We start from the raw sequence: 25,086 nt of genomic DNA on the forward strand, positions 1-25,086 counted from the left end.
TCTGTCAAGTTGCTAAAATGTGTAGCCAGCTGTTACATAGTTATAAAATTTATGGGAAAATTGGGTGACAAGTTGTGCTGTCATAAAGGGCTTGAAGATTTAGTGTAGTCTTGTCTAGACTACTGCAACATCCTCAACTCCGCCTGTTCCATTGTTCCGCCTCACCTCTCTGCTGGTCCCTTCACTGGCCACACATTGCCCAGTGAACTCATTTCAAAATATTACCAATGACCTACAAGGCAGTCCACATCTTTCCATACATATCTGCCCTAATCTCCTGATAACCCCCCCCCCCCATACTCTCCTGAACACAACCTGTCCCCTCCATAAATCTCTGCCCTGATCTCTGGATACCTCCCCCCATACTCTCCTGTACACACCCTATCCCCTCCATAAATCTCTGCCCTGATCTCCCGATATCACCCCCCATACTCTCCTGTACACACCCTATCCCCTCCATAAATCTCTGCCCTGATCTCCCGATATCACCCCCCATACTCTCCTGTACACAACCTGTCCCCTCCATAAATCTCTGCCCTGATCTCCCGATACCCCCCCACATACTCTCCAGTACACACCCGATTCCCTCCATAAATCTCTGACCTGATCTCCTGATACCTCCCCCCACCACATACTCTCCTGTACACAACCTGTCCCCTCCATAAATCTCTGCCCTGATCGCCCGATATCACCGAACATGTAATCTCCTGTACACAACCTATCCCCTCCATAAATCTCTGCCCTGATCTCCTGATACCTCCCCCCACATACTCTCCTGTACACATCCTATCCCCTCCATAAATCTCTGCCTTGATCTCCCGATACCCCCCCACAAGTAATCTCTGGTCCTCACAAGACCTTCTTCTTTGCTTTCCTCTTCTCTGCTTCTGCCATTATCGTCTCCAAGTTTTCTCCTATGTATTTCCCTTACTCTGAAACTCTCTACCCCAACACATAAGACTTTCTCCTACTATCCAAACATTTTGAAAAGCAACCTGAAAACCCACCTCTTCAGAAAAGCTTACAACACGCAATAACCCTATCTCCACTACACAACTATATAAGCAGCTTCTTCCCTCATCTTCTTTTTTTCCCCCTTGTAGACTGTAAGCCGTCATGGGCAGGGTCCTCTCTCCTTCTCTACGAGTCTGTCACTCAGTAAGCCCAGGTTTATTGTTCTTGCTTGTTGTTATGTCTTCAAACCCCTCTGCAGACAGAGAGAATGATTCTGAGGCCCACCTTTACCTATACAGAAAAGGTTTGCGTCTACCTTTAATTGCATTGTAATCTTTGTTATCATTGCATAGACAGGAAATTTCCTAAGTAAGTCTCTGTTCACACGGCAGAATATTTGCGGCGGAACCCGTCGCGTATTCTGCCACAAAATTCCACCTCCCCTTCTTTTTCCAGCTGAGTTTTTCAGCTAGCGGGAAAAAGAAGCGTTCTGGCCGATCTTCAAGCGGATTCCGCCCGAACCTCCCACTGAAGTCAATGGGAGGAGAAATCTTCCTGCTGACGGCAAGAATAACTCCATTCCGGATTTTGCAGCGCAAAATACGCCGTGTGAACTGGCCCTTTAGGTGTAATAGCTTTTTGTGAATCAATCCACAAGGCGATGGTTCCTATAATGAACCATCGCCTTTTCCTATATTTTCACATATTGAATGACAAAGTCACCGGAGGAGAAAGGTAACACAATAAAACACATATTATTGATTCCGCTTCCAGATGATAATTACAAACAGGCTGTAGAAAACAATATAACCACCAGAGCCAGACATACACTGCGGCTGTACAATGTGACATATAATGGTAAACGATAATAGACAGTAACTAGGTTTTCATCGTCATTTTTCCGGCCCAAGTGACACAAAATGAAATGTAATACAGTCCCTGTCTTTCTGTGGAACAGTTAACATATTATACAGTATTACAGTGTGTACAAATTGAGAGCCGCTAACTACCATATATATTGTGTTATTCTCTGCACCAAGATAGCCTTGGGATATATGTAAGAGATAGCTATTTATGTTCCACTTATTTTCTTACTATTTGCCTGTGATATTCTTTTTAGAGGTTTGTATATTTTTGGGGCTGTTTACTCCAAGCTAGAGCCTTTTTATGACCCAGCAAATTCATAAATATTCCGGGAATATGCTGAAGAATGATAAGAAGTCACCTTTAAGAACGCACAACTATTTCCTAGAAGCCGTTTCTTTTGAAGTAGGATGAGCTCATAAAACAGAGTGACATTTATTGTTTCATATTACTGGTGCTGCAGGCTCTCATTACTATTTATACGTGCTGCTGGCATGGCATGTATATAGTAGATCAGAGGAAGGGCAAGGGGGCAGCAAGCTATGGGGCAGCCCCGTAAAAGGTGCAACTCTCACATCTATTGTCACTTAAATATACAAAGATAGTCTAATATGTGGTGACTTTGTTAGCAATATAAGGCAACATTTATCAAAATCTATCTTTCATTTATAAATTATTTTACTCTAAAATAAAAAAATATCAGCAATTGAGTTCTGTCAAGTAGTATGAGAAAATAGGGTCTGCTTTTTTCTACAAAAAAAACAAACAAGCAGCGCCAGTCTTGTCATTGGCTGCGTCTGGTATTGCAACTCATCTCTATTCGACTCGAGGGACCTTAGCTTCAATACCAGACACAGCCCATGGACAAGAGTGGTGTTGTGTTTGGGGAAGAAAAAAGAAGACCCTTTTTTTCTAATTCTGGACAAACTATTCTATTCAGCCATTTTTTCGGGAAACCACTATTTTGAGTGTATCACAAAACATTCTAAGGCTCTCGAACGATAAATTTGTCTAGTTATTCATTGATATTTTCCTATTTCCATATAGCTATCTAATAAGGCAAATTGTCATTCAAGTATCTAGGAAATGTAGGTGACAACCCATGAGGGAAGTGTAATGGCAGCCATAGTCAATCCTATTGTTATGACCAAAAAATGACTGAACAGAATTGAAAGGACTTGACAGCGGACAACACAAGCGCCTACATTTACAGGTGATTGTCCATTAGGGTATGTTCACACGATGAGAGGCAGTTACGTGTGAAAAGACAGACTGTTAACAGCTGCCTCGTTTCACACGTAAATGCTCCTCCTTCTAATTTACGAGGCGTCTGAGACGCTCGTAAATCTTGAGCTGTGCTTCATTGAGTTCAATGAAGAACAGCTCAAATTACGTGGCAAAGAAGTGCCCTGCACTTCTTTGCCGAGGCAGTCCATTTACGCGTCGTCGTTTGACAGCTGTCAAACGACGACGCGTAAATTACAGGTCGTCTGCACAATACGTCGGCAAACCCATTCAAATGAATGGGCAGATGTTTGCCGACGTATTGAAGCCCTATTTTCAGACGTAAAACGAGGCATAATACGCCTCGTTTACGCCTGAAAATAGGTTGTGTGAACCCAGCCTGAGGGCTCCATCCCAAATAAAGTGAAGCAGAGTTATCTGGAGTGAACTCAATCCCAAATTTAGCTCTGCTACATGCACCCACATACATCATTTAATGATGTAATAAGATAAAACACATTTTCTGCCCTTATAGAAAGCTATTTAGATTCCAAAATATTGACCGACTTGATAATAAAAGAAGTTGTAGTACCAACGCTTGACTGTTCTTTCTACTTTCTTGAAATTATTTGAGTGCAATAGAGCGATACTAACTGTACACAATTATTGTAACGCCAGTATGCATTCATTAGCGTGTGCAGTGGTGATAATCCCCTGGAGCAATTACAGTGAATGAGAAGAAGATATTATCTGCTGACGGACTTCAAGTCAAGAAAAGGAAAGCATCTTGGGAGATCACAGAGCAAGGTGGTGTACATGTACCGTAGGCTCATAATCTCTTACAAGTAGGCAAGCAGCGCTATAAGACAGTGATTACCTACAAAAGACACAAATTGCAGACATAATTCTGAATAATGAACTACAGGGAAATGAAGAGTCATTTAGCGAGCAAGTTTATTAGTGCCGCTGCCACAGTAATTAACAGAGGACATGAAGCGTCGATCTCCACTTGCTACATTCCTATGACTACACACATTACACATAACTACAATCCTTGTTCCTGCACCTTGTCCCCCTTCTCTTGCAGTCCGTCTTGTTCCTGAACCTTTTCCAACTTTTCTTGCAATCTTTTTGGTTCCTGCACCTTTCCCTTTTGTCTTGCAATTTTAATTCTTTCTGCACCTTTTCCCCCTTGTCTTGCAGACCGCCTTATTCCTGTACCTTTTCCCCCTTGTCTTGCAATCCTTCTTGTTCCTGCACCTTTTCCCGCTTGTCTTGCTGTCCTTCTTGTTCCTTTAACTTTTCCCTCTTCTCTTCCAATCATTTTTGTTTCTGCACCTTTTCCATTTTTTCTTGAAATCCTTATTGTTCCTGCACCTTTTCCCCCTTGTCTTGCAATCCTTCTTGTTCCTGCACTTTTTCCCCCTTGTCTTGCAAACCGTCTTGTTCCTGCACCTTTTCCCCCTTGTCTTGCAGACTGTCTTGTTCCTGCACCTTTTCCCCCTTGTCTTGCAGACCGTCTTGTTCCTGCACCTTTTCCCCCTTGTCTTGCAGACCGTCTTGTTCCTGCACCTTTTCCCCCTTGTCTTGCAGACCGTCTTGTTCCTGCACCTTTTCCCCCTTGTCTTGCAGACTGTCTTGTTCCTGCACCTTTTCCCCCTTGTCTTGCAGACCGTCTTGTTCCTGCACCTTTTCCCCCATGTCTTGCAGACTGTCTTGTTCCTGCACCTTTTCCCCCTTGTCTTGCAGACTGTCTTGTTCCTGCACCTTTTCCCCCTTGTCTTGCAGACCGTCTTGTTCCTGCACCTTTTCCCCCATGTCTTGCAGACTGTCTTGTTCCTGCACCTTTTCCCCCTTGTCTTGCAGACTGTCTTGTTCCTGCACCTTTTCCCCCTTGTCTTGCAGACCGTCTTGTTCCTGCACCTTTTCCCCCTTGTCTTGCAGACTGTCTTGTTCCTGCACCTTTTCCCCCTTGTCTTGCAGACCGTCTTGTTCCTGCACCTTTTCCCCCTTGTCTTGCAGACCGTCTTGTTCCTGCACCTTTTCCCCCTTGTCTTGCAGACCGTCTTGTTCCTGCACCTTTTCCCCCTTGTCTTGCAGACCGTCTTGTTCCTGCACCTTTTCCCCCATGTCTTGCAGACTGTCTTGTTCCGGCACCTTTTCCCCCTTGTCTTGCAGACCGTCTTGTTCCTGCACCTTTTCCCCCTTGTCTTGCAGACCGTCTTGTTCCTGCACCTTTTCCCCCTTGTCTTGCAGACTGTCTTGTTCCTGCACCTTTTCCCCCTTGTCTTGCAGACCGTCTTGTTCCTGCACCTTTTCCCCCATGTCTTGCAGACTGTCTTGTTCCTGCACCTTTTCCCCCTTGTCTTGCAGACCGTCTTGTTCCTGCACCTTTTCCCCCTTGTCTTGCAGACCGTCTTGTTCCTGCACCTTTTCCCCCTTGTCTTGCTGTCCTTCTTGTTCCTGCACCTTTTCCCGCTTGTCTTGCTGTCCTTCTTGTTCCTTTAACTTTTCCCTCTTCTCTTCCAATCCTTTTTGTTTCTGCACCTTTTCCATTTTTTCTTGAAATCCTTATTGTTCCTGCACCTTTTCCCCCTTGTCTTGCAAACCGTCTTGTTCCTGCACCTTTTCCCCCTTGTCTTGCAGACTGTCTTGTTCCTGCACCTTTTCCCCCTTGTCTTGCAGACCGTCTTGTTCCTGCACCTTTTCCCCCTTGTCTTGCAGACCGTCTTGTTCCTGCACCTTTTCCCCCTTGTCTTGCAGACTGTCTTGTTCCTGCACCTTTTCCCCCTTGTCTTGCAGACTGTCTTGTTCCTGCACCTTTTCCCCCTTGTCTTGCAGACCGTCTTCTTCCTGCACCTTTTCCCCCTTGTCTTGCAAACCGTCTTGTTCCTGCACCTTTTCCCCCTTGTCTTGCAGACCGTCTTGTTCCTGCACCTTTTCCCCCCTTGTCTTGCAGACCGTCTTGTTCCTGCACCTTTTCCCCCTTGTCTTGCAGACCGTCTTGTTCCTGCACCTTTTCCCCCTTGTCTTGCAGACCGTCTTGTTCCTGCACCTTTTCCCCCTTGTCTTGCAGACCGCCTTCTTCTTGTACCTTTTCCCCCTGGTCTTGCAGTCCTTCTAGTTCCTGCGCCTTATCCGCCTTGTCTTTCACAATTCCTTCTAATGTTGCCATCCCTTGTTACATAGACAGCAGTCCGGTAGTTCCCGAATCAAGTCAATGGGCAGCTCCCGGTTTTAATCTACCACACAGCTTCGCCTTATAGAAGATAATTGGTAAGATATTACTGTATGTAAAAGTCTGCAAGCAAGTGAGAAGTTATATTGCCTCCAATCTAAAGATATTAAATCCTATAGTTTGGTGCCTTTTATTTAACTGAATAGCCCCTTAATAGCATGCTGACCCTACAGCATATCATATCATTTTGCAGCTCAATGCAGCTTTCTTCAGTGGTATTACTGACAGATGCACCAGCAAAATATCTCGAATTCTTAGAATCTCCAGAGACATTATATATATATATATATATATATATATATATATATATATATATATATATATATATATATATATATATATCTCAATATGTGTACCTGTGTGTATTTATATATATATATACACACACACACATACACACACACACACACACACACCTTGATATTGCTAAACTTTGATCATACAGAAAAGTTGTAGGGATCTTACCATGATTTCTAATAGGCATCTCATTTTGTCTAATACTAGCTCAGTACCCCGTACCATATTAAAGGTCCCGTAATATAATGGTCAGCTTGCTCACATTGTCCCTGTTAATGATCTGATTTTATCCACTACAAGAGACAACTTCTCTGTTATTTTGTTCCCTACAATAGGCTGTGATCTTCCTTCATTTTACAAGGCACACTAGCACAATATACTCATAAGCTGCTGGAAATAATATATTGTCACAATCTGTTAAATGGTCCATTAATTGTAAACTGCATAATGTTTTCTGGTGAATGGAGATGCTTTCAGTAAATTGCTTTTATATCTCTTGGAAACTGAACTAATGTCTTGATAGAAATAAAAAATAGAAACTAAACCTGAAAGCCTCCTACGGCCTAGAGTAAAAGCTGAGGATGCCGCTAATAAAGCAAGGTGAGATTCTGCGGGCGTGAGGTGCTAAGCTGTAAGCTTACTGCCTATTTGTGTGAAAATTCTTGCAAATCCCTTAGGTTTTAAAATGTGGTATGGGATTTCTAGAACATAAATATATTTGAGCAGAAAATAAAACAGCAGAATACAGATGATAAGATACTGGAGGACTGTATAAAGCAAATGTTAGAAGTCAAACACCGCCAATATGTAGGATATGAGGGAATTTTTAGCAGATGTTGCTGCAGATTTACAGTGGATTTCACCCTTTGCATTGCAAAGCGTTAAATCCACGACTAAATCCACCGCAATTTTGCAACATAATAGGCATGCTGTGGATTTGAAATGTGCATGGTGGTTGTAAAACCCATTGACATGTATAATTTGTTGCCTATTTTTGGTGCAGATTTAAAAAAATGCTGGATTTGCTAGTTTATAGGTCTATTGATATAGTCAAAGAAGGCTGATATCTTAACATCTGCCATTACAAGACACCACTAATCATGGCCAAGGGCATAGATATCTTAGAGGCAGGCCATCCACTGTCCAGCCAGCAATGTAAACAGAGGATGGCTTCATTCTGGTTGCTATGGCTACGTCCACAGGCACAATTAGGCCTTGTTACACGGCAGAATTTCCATGCTGATTTCGAAGCGTGTTCATACAGGGCTAAATATTTAGTAAAGGCAGAATTGTAAACCGTTTAGCTGGAGAAAAAAAAATTGTGACATGTCACTCCTTGACGCAGTTTCTGCCCCATATTCAACCACAAAAACTGCATTGGGTAACCACGGGCAGATTAGCCCCATTGAATGGGGCTAATCTGCGTGCAGAAACGTGTCAGTTTTTGCTGCAAAACCATGGTAGAAATCATTGGATTTCTGCCACGGTTCCTCAACCAATTCTATGTCGGATGAACATACTGTAGCCTTAAGATCTTATACGGCCCGATACAGCTCGTTGATCGGCGCTCATTTGCTCCTTTGAAAAGGAGCAGTGATCAGTAATGTATGGGGACGAGCGATCGTTACTACGATCTCTTGACCCCATATATTACTATCATGTCGGCACAGGGAGATGTGCTGCCGACAACGATAATATTTTTTGCTGCATAAACAATACAATCAGCCGATGAACGATCAGGAACGAGTGTCCATTTGAACGCTCGTTCGCCCAAATATTGACCCGTGTAAAAGGGCCCTTACTCTGGCATAGTCTTACTAGATCTGTCTACAATAATGTTACTATTGCCTATTTGCAGGGACAACCATCAGCAATTCTGCATTGTTTTTTTATTTCATTTTTGACGGCGTTCACCGTGTGGGTCAAATAATGTAATTGTTTTATAGTTGGGTTTGTTATATTTCATAATAAAGTATTTTGTAAGGTGAAAAAGTGAGTTTTTAATTTTTTTTTACTTGGGACTTTTATTTATTTATTTGTCAAACTTTTTAGTCCCACTAGGGGACTTCACTGTGCGATCTTTTGATCGCTTTTATAATACAGTGCAATACTCCTGTATTACAGTGTATAATTGCCTGTCACTGTAAGGGTATGTTCACACGCAGTGTTTTCAGACGTAATTTGGTGGCGTTTTACGCCTCAAATTACGCCTGAAAAAACGGCTCCATTACGCCTACAAACATCTGCCCATTGCTTGCAATGGGCTTCAAAGTGTTCTGTTCCCACGAGGTGTCATTTTACGCGTCGCTGTCAAAATACGGCGCGTAAAAAGACGCCCGCGAAAAAGAAGTGCATGTCACTTCTTGGGACGTTTTTGGAGCTGTTTTTCATTGACTCCATTGAAAAACAGCTCCAATAACGTCTGTAAAATACGCCACGAAAAACGCGAGTTGCTACAAAAACGACTGAAAATCAGGAGCTGTTTTCGCCTGAAAACAGCTCCGTATTTTCAGAAGTTTTTGGTCACTGCGTGTGAACATACCCTAAAACTGACTGGCACTTGTTAGGTCATGCCTCTGGCATGGCCTAACGGGCAATCACTAAAGGCAGAACTGGGGGCCTTTTTTAGGCCCCCCAGGCTGCCATAGAAACCATCGGCACCCCGCGATGCACACGGCATGCCAGTGGGGTGAGAAAGGGAGCCCCTTCCCTCTAAAACCACTCAGATGCGGTGCTCGCTAGTAGTCTCCAATCGTTACCCTGAAGCCTGAGGCTGTTCGCAACACCCCGGGTTTCAGGAGCTCCTCGCCCGATGCGGGAAAAGTTCTTCTGAAGTGCCGACATGAAGAGGCGGCGCTTCGGAAGAACTACCCAAAACGGCCGACATGAAAACAATATACGCCGATCGTTAAGGAGTTAAAGAGGCTCTGTCACCAGATTTTGCAACCCCTATCTGCTGTTGCAGCAGATAGGCGCTGCAATGGAGATTACAGTAACGTTTTTATTTTAAAAAAACGAGCATTTTTGGCCAAGTTATGACCATTTTTGTATTTATGCAAATGAGGCTTGCAAAAGTCCAAGTGGGTGTGTTTAAAAGTAAAAGTCCAACTGGGCGTGTATTATGTGCGTACATCGGGGCGTGTTTACTACTTTTACTAGCTGGGCTTTCTGACGAGAAGTATCATCCACTTCTCTTCAGAACGCCCAGCTTCTGGCAGTGCAGACACAGCCGTGTTCTCGAGAGATCACACCACGCTGTGACGTCACTTCCCCAGGTCCTGCATCGTGTCAGACGAGCGAGGACACATCGGCACCAGAGGCTACAGATGATTCTGCAGCAGCATCGGCGTTTGCAGGTAAATCGATGTAGCTACTTACCTGCAAACGCTGATGCTGCTGCAGAATCAACTGTAGCCTCTGGTGCCGATGTGTCCGACACGATGCAGGACCTGTGAGTGACGTCACAGATCTGCACTGCCAGAAGCTGGGCGTTCTGAAGAGAAGTGGATGATACTTCTCATCAGAACGCCCAGCTAGTAAAAGTAGTAAACACGCCCGATGTACGCACATAATACACGCCCAGTTGTACTTTTACTTTTCAACACGCCCACTTGTACTTTTGCAAGCCTCATTTGCATAAATACAAAAATGGCCATAACTTGGCCAAAAATGCTCGTTTTTTAAAAATAAAAACGCTACTGTAATCTACATTGCAGCGCCGATCTGCTGCAATAGCAGATAGGGGTTGCAAAATCTGGTGACAGAGCCTCTTTAATGTTCAAATGTTATCCAAAAACAATTTACACTAGAAAGCATAAATTAGTGTATATTTGCGTTCTTGTTAAGCAATACATATATACATATTTTACAGAAATTCTGATGAAGAAATAAAATACACGTGCATTCCTTCTGTTTTATATATATATTTATATATATATATATATACATATATATATACACACATATATAAATATATATATATATATATATATAAAACATAGAAGGAATGCACGTGTATTTTATTTCTTCATCAGAATTTCTGATTTTATTTGCAACAAACCCTCACAAAGGTGTGAGGCACACAACACTTTCTGCAGCAACTTTGGAGCTTTATGAACATTGTTATTTTCAGAACATGGATAAAAAATCATTGTTATCGGCTGCTGGCTTCATTGTAAATCTTTTTTGTTTCCATTGATAGGTAACAGTAGTAGAGATATAGCGCAGCAGGCTGTAAGTCAAACAACCATTTATATTGCGCTACAGGAGCTATGCTTTCAGATCTGCACAACCTCTACTAAACATGACAAATGCAAAATAGAAAGCCATTAGAAGCACAAGTAAACACAAACTAGATTGGCCATCTGTGCACTGCAATAGAAAAGCAGCCATTCTGCTCCTACACCCACTTTGTAGACTAAGGGTATGTGCACACACACTAATTACGTCCGTATTTGACGGACGTATTTCGGCCACAAGTACCGGACCGAACACAGTGCAGGGAGCCGGGCTCCTAGCATCATACTTATGTACGATGCTAGGAGTCCCTGCCTCGCTGCAGGACAACTGTCCCGTACTGAAAACATGATTACAGTACGGGACAGTTGTCCTGCAGCGAGGCAGGGACTCCTAGCATCGTACATAACTATGATGCTAGGAGCCCGGCTCCCTGCACTGTGTTCGGTCCGGTACTTGCGGCCGAAATAGGTCCGTCAATTACGGACGTAATTAGTGTGTGTGCACATACCCTTAAGAGGGACAGTTTTCAGTATTCATCCATCACATGATAAGATTATTTTAGTAAAAGTCCTCAAGCAATGTTACGGTTTAATGAAAATCTATATTTATATAAAACGGTTAGGGATTTGCAGATCTATAAATTGCTATATATCGTAGATGTAGGCAAAATTTTGGTTCTCTTCTCCTCTCCACCTTCCGCAATCACAGGGCTGTGGGATAGAATGTGGATGGTAACTGCCAAGTCAACATTGCAAATGTTATGGTAGGAAACACGAAATTGCAGATGGAATGACGAATGATGTCAAGAACGGGAGAATGCAGATGATTAGGACATGTTTACCAAATAGAAATGTTCTACATGGAGTTCTTTGGCAGTGAACAAAGCGGGCACTACGTCTTCCAGCCAATCTGTCCTCTACCGCCTCTTAATTCTATCCATTTAATGGGGTTGTCCCAGTATTAAATGTTAACGCAATATAATTCAGGATTAAAAATGTTTTACAAAATGTTACAAAAATGCTCCAGTTGCGAGATATTGCCTTTACTTTATTATAATGGCGCCTGTGTAGTAATGTGGATGTCCTCCTACTGAGCTGAATGAGGGAGGACTCAAATGTTCAGTTCCACTCTCCAACTACCACCAGCCAATAGAAAATGCCTTCTCTGCTTGTCAGTAAAGAAGTAGAGAAGAAGCGTTTATTCAAAAACACGGCTTGTAGTGTGTATGAAGACTTACACAGTAAGAAACACAAAGGAGAGCCAGTAGTTTGCTTAGATGAAGAGAGATCCTGTATACAGCATTGAACTCTCCCCTCTCCTGCTCATCCTCTCACTTTGTGTAAGCTGCAGGCTCTCCCTCTTCTTCAGTTTTATAGGGCTGGGCTCTCCCTCTAAAAAGACAGGTAATTGGAGACATTTGTAATGCTTCTCCTAGAGAGGAGGCTGTGGAACAGAACTGCTTATAAAAGAAATGACAGGGAGGGGGAGGAGCTGCTGCAGACAGGACACGCCCCTAACCTGTCAGCCTAAAGAAAATCTAGCAGAGAAATTGGTGCAAAGAAAGGGGAGATCTCTGGATCCATGTAAGATACAGGGCTGGTTCTGTGTTTGTTAGAAAGAGATCACCATGCACTCTATTATGTCTAATATTCTTTTTTTTTTTTCATTAAAAATCGTCTGTATCAATACAGCATTATGGGAAGCTTAATAAAATGCCCCTAGGTGCTACTTTCAGATCTTCTGCCTGGATATAGACCTACACTTGGGGATAGGGAAGAGTTCCTATAGGCTCCATAAAATGATACATATTCTTTTCGTCACTTTTCATTTCCAATGTCCGTACTGCAGTAAAGAAACTGCAACATGGGCCATTTTAACACAACATGATCTACACTTACTATGGTACGGATTGTAGTTCATTTTCCTCACACGGTGGGGTTGTTCTTTAAAGACGACCTGTCACCTCTACTGACATGTCTGTTTTCATAAATAATTGTATTCTCCGTGAAATAACAATTCTGGAGCATCTTTTCCTAGAACTCTTCGTTGTGCTGTTCCTTGGTTATTCCTCCTGCAAATTTATGAATAAATTGGCAACTAAGTGCTACCAGGTGGGGGGTGTCCCTACACAGATTGACACTGTCCAATCCGTGTGGACAGAGTGAGACTGTGTAGGGTTACTCCCCTTTGACAAGGGGAATTGTGACACCCAGTTGTCAATTTATTCATAAATGTCTAGGAGTGGTAACAGAGGAATGTCACAGTGCAGCGTTCTAAAAAAAAAAAAGATGCTCCAGAATTGTGATTTTATCGAAAATAGAAATATTTACTAAAACAGACATGTTTGAAGAGGTGTCAGGGCCTATGTAGGGGCCTATTCTTAAAGGGGTTGTACAGGATTGGAACAACATGGATCCTTTCTTCTAAAATCAGTGCAACACCTGTCCAGAGGTTGTGTGAAGCGTTGCAGCACAGCCTCATTCACTTCATTGGAGCTGAGCTACAATACCAACCCATGGAGAGGGCACATGTTTTTCTAATCCCGTACAACCCCCTTTAAGAATGTTTGCAAATGACATGTTCATTTCCCATATAGTAAAGCAATTACAGTTTCCGGCACACAGTGGTACTGCGAAGAGCTTGTAGTGTAGTTGTCTATAGATAGTCTGCATTATGCATTATACAATGTGCAGCAGAGGACGCAATCCATAGAACAAGAATAACTGAATTATACACATGCCTTGTGCTCACAACATTGTCCATGATAATACTCAGTCGCAGTAAACGGTGCATGAATGAAAAGAATACATGGAATCTCAATAGAAAGGCAAGAGACATTTACCAAGCATGGTAAATATGGAACAATCTTGCAATAACACTCTAAAATAACATGGAGTCTTATGAAAAAGACTAAATAGCAACAATAAGTCATGCAAATGATAGTCAGCTCTGCTACATCTGTATTGCTTGAAATGGGGTTTCCAGCTGCTTTTTTGCGCTGTGGTAATAGTACAGCGTTCTGCGGCATAAGGGTATGTTCACACGTTTTTCCTAAAAATCGGAATCAGGACGCTTCCAAATATCTGCCCATTGATTTCAAAGGGAAAATTGGCGTTCTGTTCCGACGGGCCGTTTTTTTACGTGGCCATTTTTAAAAATGGCCGCGTAAAAAGACGCCCGCGAAAAAGAAGTGCAAGTCACGTCCTGGGCCGTTTTTCATTGACTCTATAGAAAAATAGCTCCAAAAACGGCCGTAAAAAACGCGACTTTGAATAAAAAATGGCTGAAAATCAGGAGCGGTTTTCCCTTGAAAACACCTCCGTATTTTCAGACATTTTTAATTTTGCGTGTGCACATACCCTTATGGTGCGTCTCTCTGACACACAATTCTGCACTGTGTGAATGGATCCTGAAATGGGATTGCAGACTGCACATTCGTATGTTTGGCAGAACCGGATTGGCAGATCACATGAATCATCTGCTGCCCTTGGCAAGTAACACACGTGAAATTACAAAATTAGTTGACATGTCTAATGAACATCAATGTGAAACCATCTTTTGTGTTGTATTTCCAGACACTGGAAACGTATAGAGAAGAATGAACCCGTTGCAATCTTACCTTATGGCGGCTACGATGCTTACTGCACTCAATGTGAGATTTTGCTCATGTCTCCCTCTACATGACTTGAATCCTGCAAAAAAAAAAACATTAAAAAAAAGATGACCATTATTAGACACGGCAGAGCAAAAATGACATGTGACTGAATGATGCAGTGAAAGGACATCGGTCCCAATATATATTTTTTGCTATGAAAACATAAACAGGCTGACATTTATAATATATATGACTGTATGATATTCTTTTATCATGTAATAAACCACATTCCTTATTCCTTGATATAAATCAATGCAAAAATGTTATTACACCTAATAACCTGAAAGAAACGTCAGACTATTACGGGGAATGTCTCGTGAATTTAGTTTTTGTTTCATTGATTAAATGTAAGTATACAGAAGAGAAATGATGGGTTTGTTCTTTTTTTTTTACGTTCTTGGGGCGGCCATATTGGAGGCCCACACATCCTTCCTGTATCGCCTGTATAGAAAGTACCACATGTATGTGTGTTATATGGCAGCTGAAATGAATGGGAGTCAATTGACAGAGAACTTTTATAGACTATTACAGTCCCCAGGAAGTGATTGAGCCCCTCCCTGAAAGATCAAGGAGTGACATGGGAGATGAATACAGTCTTATACACAGTCGAGTCACATTATTATGAGCAGCAGCTAATATTCAGAGTAATCGCCGTGTGCAGCACGGACAGCACCTAGACGGGCTGGGAGTGATCAATAAGGTGCTGGTAGGTTGTCTCAGGTATCTGGCGCCATGCTGACTGCAGTGCACCCCACATTTGCTGGATGGTGCGTGTGGGGAGGATCCATAGAGCGAACAAGACGATCGAGGTGGTCCCACAGATGCTCAATTGGGTTCGCGTCTGGTGAATTAGGGGGCCAGGGAAGTACTTGGAAGTCTCTATCGTGCTCTTTCAACCACTGTCGGACATTTCTAGCCGTGTGACATGTCGCATTGTCTTGCTGGAAGATTCCATCTGCCCCAGGGAAGACAAACAGCATCCGATCCCCGCCATTAACGCCTTAAATGCAGCGGTCAAAAGCGATCACTGAATTTAAGGTGTTTGCAGCTCATCGGTACCCCAGCAATGAAATTGCTGGGTTAACGTTGGCTGCAAAGGCATGCCTAGTATGGAAGACTTTCAGGCCTCAAAAGGAGGCGGGGCCTAAAAGGATTCCGTAGCCGCCGGCAAGACGGCGTCGGCTCAGGAGCTGAGCCGGCGTCATCAGCGGTGGATGTCAGCTGTATGAAACAGATGACATCCACATGTAATGGATAGATCTGCCATTAACACCTTAGATGTAGCGATTGAAAGTGATCGCTGCATATTTGTGGTGGTAGCTGATCGGCAGCCCTGCCATGCTATAGCAAGGCTGCCGACTGCTGCTATGGCAACAGGGGGCCTAACAATGGCCTCCTGCTCTGCCATTACGGAAGCCGATTTGGCCCCGCCCGGAGGCAAAGCCTAATCGTCTTGCTGTCAGTGAATGACTGACAGATCTAATAGATTGCACTACATAGGAAGTTCAATGTATTAGAAAAAAAATCTGACAGTTGGACCTTCAAGTCCCCTAGTGGGACTAAAGAAAAGTGTAAAAAAAAAAAGTGTAAAACAAGTGAAAAAAAAGTTGTAAAATATATAATAAAAGTTTCAAGTAATAAAATAAAATACAATTTCCCTTTTTCCCTTATCAAGTACTTTATTATTGAAAAAATAAAAATAAACCATACATATTTGGTTTCGCTGCGGTGAACAGAATAAAAAAAAACGTACAAAACCCTACAAAAATTTGAATAAAAGTTATCAAAAACTTGCATGTTTGCAAAAATGGTACCTATAAAAATTATCGCTCGTCTCGCAAAAACCAAGCCCTCATACAGCTCCATTGACTAAAAAATTAAAAAAGTTATGGCTCTCACAACATGGCGACAGAAAAAATACATTATTTTTTACAAAAGTAATTATATTGTGCAAAAAGTTGTAAAATATAAAAAACTGCTATAAATTTGGTATCGCCGGAATCGTACTGACCCGCAGAATAAAGTTAACATGTAATTTATAACGCATGGTGAATGGCGTGAAAAAAAAAAATTTAAAAAAATATTCCAGAATTGCTGGTTTTTGGTCACCTTACCTCCCAAAATATAGGATAAAAAGTGATCAAAAAGTCGCATGTAAAATGGTACCAATAATAACTACAGCGAGTCCCACAAAAAAACAGCCCTCATGCCACTACTCTATGAAAAAATAAAATTAGTTAAGGCCCCAATGAGTCAGGAAATAAAAAATATGCAGTTGTGCGGGCCCGAGGGGAACATTTCTTCTGTTTCAAGAGGCGAATTATCAAGGCCCTAAAATTAGGGAACCAGGAAGGGTAGGACCCAAAACATATCTGCTGAAAGCGAGTGCGCCCGTATTATACCAAAACAACACTTCCCAGCAAAATTCCCCAAACTGCAAAGGTGCGGAGTGTGGACCAAAAGGGGGATAAGAAAAGACACCATTAATCAGTGTGACACTGACCTGTGCAGAAAGGATTGCTTCACAGTGCAACACACATCTATGGATTATTTGACCCCATTATTATACCACTTGACTATGCCCCTGATGTACTCTGCCCAGCTTACATGTACCCCCACATTATATAAACTGAAATACCAGTAAAACTCCAAACAAAACTACTACCAAGCAAATCCACGCTCCAAAAGCCAAATGGTGCTCCCTCCTTTCTGAGCCCTACAGTGTGCCCAAACAGCTGTTTACTTCCACATATATGGCATCGCCATACCTGGGAGAACCCATTCAACAATTTCTGGGGTGTGTGTCTCCAGTGGCACAAGCGGTGCACGACATATTTGCCACTGAAATGGCATATCTAGGGAAAAATTAACATTTTTACTTGTGGGGTGAAAAGGCTCACTACATCCCTTAATAAATGCCTTGAGGGGTGTAGTTTCCAAAATGGGGTCATTTCTCAGGGGTTTCTTTTATTACTTGACATCAGAGCCTCTGCAATTGTGAACCAATAATTTGTAAATCACCAAATTAGGCCTCAATTTCGCATGGTACTCTTTCACTCCTGAGCCTGGTCGAATGTCCAGGCAAAAGATTAGGGCCACATGTAGGGTGTTTCCAAAACTGGGGAACACAGCATAATAATTAGGGAGCTGCCTTGTTATGGTGGCAACATCTACACTCCAAAAGCCAAATAGTGCTCCTTCCCTTCTGAGCCCTGCCGTGTGCCCAAACAGCAGTTTATGACCACATGTGGGCTATTGCCGTACTCGGGAGAAATTGCTTTACAAATGTTGGAGTTCTTTTTTTTCCTTTATTTGTTGAGAAAATGAAAGTTTTTTAGTTAAAGCTACGTCTTATTGAAGAAAGGGGATTTTTTTTATTTTCACTGCCCAATTCTAAGAAAAGTCTATGAAACACCTGTGGGGGTCAAAATGCTCACTACAACCCTAGATTAATTCTTCACATGGTGTCGTTTTGTGGATGGAGTTACTTTTGGGTAGTTTCCACTGTACAGGTAGCTTAGGGGCTTTGTAAAAGCGACATGGTGCCAAGAAATCAATCCAGCAAAATCTGTACTCCATAAGCCAAATGCCACTCCTTCTCTTCTGATCCTTGCCGTGTGCTCAAACAGCAGTTTATGACCACACATGGGGTATTTCCATACTCCAGAGAAGTTGCTTTACAAATGTTTGGGTTCTTTTTCTCCTTTATTTGTTGAGAAAATGAAAAAATTTGAGCTAAAGCTACGTCTTATTAAAGAAAAAGGTATTTTTTTTGTATTTTCACTGCCCAATCCTATTAAAATCTATGAAAGACCTGTGGGGTCAAAATGCTCACTACAACCCTAGATGAATTCCTCAAGGGGTGTAGTTTCCTAAATGGAGTCACTTTTTCTGCGTTTTCACAGTGTTGGTCCCTCAGGGGCTTTGTAAATGTGACATGGCCTCCGCAAACCATTCCTGATAAATTTGAGCTCCAAAAGCCAAATGGCGCTCTTTCCCTTCTAAGCCCTGCTGTGTGTCCAAACAGCCATTTATGACCACATGTGGGGTATTATTTTACTCAGGGGAAATTGCTTTACAAATTTTGTGGTACTTTTTCTCCTTTAGTCCTGGTGGGAATGGAAAAAAAAAATGAGCTAAACCTACGTTTTATTGGAAAAAATTAGGATTTTCATTTTCACGGCCTAACTCTAATAATTTCTGCAAAACACCTGTGGGGTCAAAATGCTCACCCCTAGATAAGTTCCTCAAAGGGTGTAGTTTCCAAAATGGGGTCACTTGTGGGTGTTTCCACTGTTTTGGCACCACAAGACCTCTTCAAACCGGACATGGTGCCTAATAAAAAGGAGGCCTCAAAATCCTCTATGAGCTCCTTTTGCTTCTGAGGCCGGTGCTTCAGTCCAGTAGCGCACTAGGGCCACATGTGGGATATTTCCTAAAACTGCAGAACCTGGGCAATAAATATTGACTTGCGTTTCTCTTGTAAAGCCTTCTGTGTTACAAAAAAATGGATTAAAAATTTATTTCTGCAAAACTTTGCTTTAATTCCTGTGAAATGTCTAAAGGGTTAAGAAACTTTCTAAATGCTGGTTTGAATACTTTGAGGGGTGCAGTTTTTAAAATGGGGTGACTTCTTATTGGGGTTTCTAATATATAAGGCCCTCGAAGCCACTTCACAACTGAACTGGCCCCTGAAAATATAGCCTTTTGATATTTTCTTGAAAATGTGAGAAATTGCAGCTAAAGTTTTAAGCCTTGTAACGTCATAGAAAAATAAAAGGATGTTCAAAAAACGATGCTAATCTAAAGTAGACATATGGGGGATGTTAATTAGCAACTATTTTGTGTGGTATAACTGCCTGCCTTACAAGCAGATACATTTAAATTTAGAAAAATGCAACATTGTTTTTCACAATTAAATACTGAATGTATCGAGCAAGTTTTGCCAGTAACATAAAGTCCAATGTATCACGAGAAAACAATCTCAGAAACGCTTGAATGGGTAAAAGCATTCCGAAGTTATTACCACATAAAGTGACATGTCAGATTTAAAAAATGAGGCTGTCAGGAAGGTCAAAAGTGGCCAAAGAGGGAAGGGGTTAAAGCCTTTTTATCGGATGCACCTTTGTTAGCATAGGAGCAGTGACCATCAGTCTGCTTTGGAGCCCCATACGCAGTAGGGTTCGCCTAAATGTTGTTTTAGACACACGTCTGGTAGCCCCCTGGTTGATTTTCACGCTGAGCTGCTCCACTGTAGCGTTTCGTTCGCCCTCGCGCACCTACGTAGCCGCCGTTTACCTTTCACATCAATGGCACGTGGTGCTCCGCAGTTTCCATGTTGGTTATTCCCAATAGTCCCATTTTTCCACTCACAATACGCTTTCACCACAGCAGCACGCAAACATTTTATAAACTGTGCTGTTTGAGAAATACCCACCCTTGGCCCGAAATCCAATAATCATCCCCTGTGCAAATTGCCCCTTTTACTCATGGCAACAACGAGTGATATGTGTTCAGACAGCCTACCACACACTTTATATACCCACCAAGCCAGCCTCACTTCCTTTATGGGCTACACGCTGCCGACGCCGAAAGTAGGAGGTGGTCATAATAATGTGACTCGACTGTGTAAGTGTTACTCTCCAGTAATACAATAGAGCTGTCATTAACTTACCCGTCCCCTAAAAATAATTGGATGATTCTGTAGTGACAGGGTCTGTTCCACACGACTGGTGCATAGCATCTGTAGTGCCAATATTCAAAAAGGGGTCAAAAAGTGAGCCGAGAAAATGTAAGCTTGTTGGTAAAAGGTTTGAAGATTTTTTTAGAGATGCTTTCCTGGAGTATCTCAATGAGGATACGGCCTCATTTACACGAGCGTGTGCGTTTTGCGCGCGCAAAAAACGCAGCGTTTTGGGTGCGCAAAAGGCACTTGACAGTTCCGTGTGTCATCCGTGTATGATGCGCGGCTGCGTGATTTTCGCGCAGCCGCCATCATAGAGATGAGGCTAGTCGACGTCAGTCACTGTCCATGGTGCTGAAAGAGTTAACTGATCGGCAGTAACTCTTTCAGCACCCTCGACAGTGCATTCCGATCACCATATCGAGTAACCTGTTTAAAAAAAAAGAGGTTCGTACTTACCGAGAACTTCCCGGCCGTTGCTTTGGTGACGCGCCTCTCTTGACATCTGGCCCCACCTCCCTGGATGACGCGGCAGTCCATGTGACCGCTGCAGCCTGTGCTTGGCTTGTGATTGGCTGCAGCTGTCACTTGGACTGAATTGTCATCCCGGGAGGTCAGACTGGAGGAAGAAGCCGGGAGTTATCGGTAAGTCAGAACTTTTTTTTACACGTTCACGTATATTGGAATCAGAAATCACTGTCCAGGGTGCTGAACCAGTTTAACTCTTTCAGCACCCTGCACAGTGACTGTCTCCTGCCGGGTTCGGTCAAAACGAGTTCGGCCGAACCCGGTAAAGTTCGGTTCGCTCATGTCTAAGACACTCCGTTCGGATGTTTGTAAACAGAAAAGCACGTGGTGCTTTTCTGTTTACATTCAGTTTGACAGCTCTTGCGCGAATCACGCAGTTCGCACGGAAGTGCTTCCGTGCGACCTTCGTGGTTTTCACGCACCCATTGACTTCAATGGGTGCGTGATGCGCGAAAAACGCATGATTATAGAACATGTCGTGAGTTTTTTTCAGCGCACTCACGCTGAGCAAAACTCACGGACTGTCTGCATGCCCCCATAGAGTAACATAGGTGCGTACGACACGCGTGAAAAGCACGCGCGTATATTACGCTCGTGTAAATGAGGCCTAAAGGTATAAGGCCTCATGCACACGACCGTAGCCATGTGCACGGCCGTGATTTTCGGGTCAGCCGACAGAGGAGAGTCACCCGCAAGCTGCCTGCAAATTATTATTTTCTATGAGCCTGGACCGCAGAACACGGCCGTGTTAAGTTATGTCCATTCTTTCTGCGGTCCAGTCTCCTGGGCCATGCACGGACCGTGGAAACCACGCGGTCGTGTGCATGGGCCGCAATTCTCCCGTGGTTTTTCGGGGGAATTGTGGCTGCAAAAGCACGTTCGTGTGCATGGGGCCTAACTCCATATCAGCATGGGCTTATGAGGCATCAGTCCTGTCACACTTATCTGATCTGCCTCTATGAAGAGGTAAATTTTTAGATTGGACCGGGGTGATTCATTAGAAGCCAGATATCTTCATTTTACAAAAGCATTTGATACTGTGCCACATATAAGACTGGTACATAAAACGAGAATGCTAGGACTGGGGGAAAATGTATGAGAGTGGGTAAGTACCTGGCTCAGGGATAGAAAACAGAGGGTGCTTATTAATGGTACATACTCAGAGTGGGTCACAGTTACCAGTGGGGTTCCACATGGGTCAGTATTGGGTCCTATTCTGTTTAATATATTTATTAATGACCCTGTAAATGGATTGCACAGTATGTTAAATTTTTGCCGATGATACTAAATTGTGTAAAGTAATGAACACAAAAGAAGACAGTATTATGTTACAAATGGTTCATTTATATCCGAGACTTTAACTATAATAAAAGGGCATCCCTTACATCTAGAAAGAGAAGATTTCTACACAAGCATAGAAGGAGATTCTTTACTGTAAGAGCAGTGAGACCATGGAACTCTCTACAACTGGAAGTTGACATAGCTAATTCAGTGAAAGAATTTAAAAGCGGCCTGGATGCCTTTCTTAAAAGTAATAATACTACAAGTTATGTGAACTAGATTACTGGCGATGGGATGCTGATCCAGGGATTTATTCGGACTGCCATATTTGGGGTCAGGAAGGAATTTTTCCATAAGTTGAGGAAAATAGGTTCTGCCTTATGGGGGTATTTACCTTACTCTGGATCAACATTGCCGAATAATAGGCTGAACTGGATGGACGTATGTCTTTTTTTTAGTCTTACTAACTATGTTACTATATGTATTCTTCAAGTTTAATACTAGAGTAATTTGAGAAGTCAGGAGATCATGTGATTTGTAATTAATCAGTAAATGAAGCAAATAAACGGTTGAAATCAACAGGGTGATATTCTCCATCCAGCGGGTAATCATATAATTGGAGCGGACTGAATTTCATGCGTTATGTGTCAATCTCTAGAAAAATCTACAGTACTTTCCAGTGTAGATGCTGATTCATTTATGCAACCGAGGATGCCACACTAAATAGATCTTTACGCAGTTCTAATGATTCGTGGCAGGCTAGTCAAAAGGTCTACCATGAAATCACTAATCTAATTTCAAACCAATGCCGCAATTTGTGAATAATGATCGCTGTGTAAGGTAAAAATTACATGTGACACAAGGAAAGACATTGATTAGTACAAGTCACGTAACCTCAAACAGTGTAAAAACGTAAAGCCCAAGACTATGCTAAGTCATCAATGAATCTCTGTCCTATAGAAAAGAACAGTATGGAAAGATTCTATAACCATCACAAGATTCTGCCTGAAAGAAATCCATAGCAAAACAGCTATGTAATTCACTTGCAGGGCCAGTCTTAGGGGTGTGCGACCTGTGCGAGTGCACAGGGTGCTGCAGCCTCCCTGCATGTAGGGGGCGCCACTGGGTAGGCCGTTTGAGCTCTATAACCTCTGCTCCTGGTTTCCAGGAGGAAACAGGAGAAGCAAGAGAAGAGGAGGAAGTTCCGCCCACAGCCCATCCCTGCAAGAAACCTGTGAGCCTGTCAGGAAGGGATGAAGTAAGTGCCTATGTATGTCGATGTATCTGTGTTTGTATGTGTATATGTTCCAGCATGTGTGTGCCTATGTCTGACTATGTGTGTGTTTATATGTACCTGTGTTATTAGTTTGTTATCTGTGGGGTTATATAGGACTGCAGGTAACATCTATTACATTATCTGTACTGTATATATATATATATATATATATATATATATATATATATATATATATATGTGCCTGTGTGGGTATGTATGGGTCTGTATGTGAATATGTGTCTTTTGTGCTTGTATATATGTGCCTATGTGTATATATTTGCCTGTATGTCTATATATGTGCCTTTATGTATTTGTATATGTTCCTGTGTGTATACGTGCCTCCTGTGTGTGTATATATATATATATATATGTTCCAGAATATGTGTGTATATATTTGCCTTTATGTATGTACAATATATATATATATATATATATATATTATATGTTCCAGTATGTGCATGTCGATAAATGTGGTTAATTTTTGATTTGTGGAGAGCAGCGATAGAGAGTCGGCCAACCCTGTTCACTAGAATATATAGTACTACCACAGAATTACACCAATAATTTTTAAAGCATTATGGCTTACAAAAGGTAAACCTACCACATAAGGGAAAAGCCAAGCTACTTGGTGGTATGAAGGAGCAATGATATAACATAATTGCACAATAATACAAGAAGAATAGAATAAAAATACATAATACTTAAAGCACTAGTCCGGTTTCAGCAAAATTAATGTTATCTTTTGTATTATTAAAGGTTATACAACTTTCCAATATACTTTATTAATTCCTCACGGTTTTTAATATCTCTGCGTGCTGTTAATTCAGTAGGAACATTCATTGTTTACTTCCAGTGAATAAAATCGAGTCATTGAAAAACAGCTCCAAAAACGGCTCAAGAAGTGACATGCACTTCTTTTTATGGGGTGTCTATTTACGCGCCATTTTTTTTTAAATGCCGTATTTCCCATTGAAATCAATGGCCAGATGTTTGTAGGCATTCTGCTTCCAAATTGTCAGACGTTTTTCTGGACGAAAATTTTAATTAAACATAAAATATATTTTTTTGCTGAAACCGGACAACCCCTTTAATAAATGTAACAGCCTTAGGCCTCATACACACGACCGTAAAAACACCCGTTATTGCGGGTCATAATTACGACCCGCAATAACGGGCCCATAGACTTCTGTTAGCCACGGGTACCTTCCCGTTTTCTCACGGGAAGGTGCCCGTGCCGTTAAAAAAATAGAACATGTTCTATTTTTTTATTTTACGGGCCATGCTGCTATGCTTTATAATGGGAGCACGGCTCGGAAAAGCGGCTGGCTGCCCGTGGCCGGCCGTGCTCGTAATTACGAGTCTTAATTACGAGCACGGTCGTGTGCACGAGGCCTTAAAGGGAAGGTGTCATTAATTTTTTTTATTATTATTATTATATTGCTTTTAATAAAATATAAACAAAAAATGTATTTATTAGCTTTGTCACGTTCTAATTTTTACTGTGTTCAAACTTTTACTTCTCTATGGGGGCTGCCATTTTTTTTTCATCTCTGTATGTGTCGATTAACGACACATGCAGAGATGCTATACGGCACATACAATCCCATAGAGAATGCGAACGGGAGCCGTTCCATTCTCAGAAGCGTACGCCGTTTGTGTGGGAACGGCGCATGCGCCGCTCCCACACAGACCAAAACAAAGCTCGTTCGCAGAGCGAAATCCGGTGCCATTTTCATGTGGACAGGAAGCCGCTGCCGGACAGTAAGATGACGACTTTCGGCCGCGGCTTCCGGCCATATGTTCAGGCGCAAGGAATAGGAGCGTAGACAAGTGGAGGCGGTGGCAGG

General features: G+C 42.3%; 1 protein-coding gene and 1 long non-coding RNA gene across 3 annotated transcripts in view; one reads left to right on the forward strand and one right to left on the reverse strand.

Moving 5' to 3' along the window:
- LOC142750404 (uncharacterized) overlaps positions 1-14,674 on the forward strand; it is a 35,740-nt gene extending 21,066 nt beyond the window's left edge. Inside the window, exon 2 of the long non-coding RNA XR_012882600.1 lies at positions 14,392-14,674. This is a non-coding gene — a long non-coding RNA (uncharacterized LOC142750404). The remainder of the gene's footprint in view (positions 1-14,391) is intronic.
- Positions 1-25,086, reverse strand: part of APBB2 (amyloid beta precursor protein binding family B member 2) — a 304,103-nt gene that overhangs the window by 231,222 nt on the left and 47,795 nt on the right. For both annotated transcript variants that reach the window (XM_075859373.1, XM_075859379.1), the window contains exon 2: positions 14,436-14,508. The gene's annotated coding sequence lies outside the window, so the exon portion shown is untranslated. The remainder of the gene's footprint in view (positions 1-14,435; positions 14,509-25,086) is intronic.

This window comes from Rhinoderma darwinii, chromosome 1, assembly GCF_050947455.1.
Source record: "Rhinoderma darwinii isolate aRhiDar2 chromosome 1, aRhiDar2.hap1, whole genome shotgun sequence".
Taxonomy (NCBI): domain Eukaryota; kingdom Metazoa; phylum Chordata; class Amphibia; order Anura; family Rhinodermatidae; genus Rhinoderma; species Rhinoderma darwinii.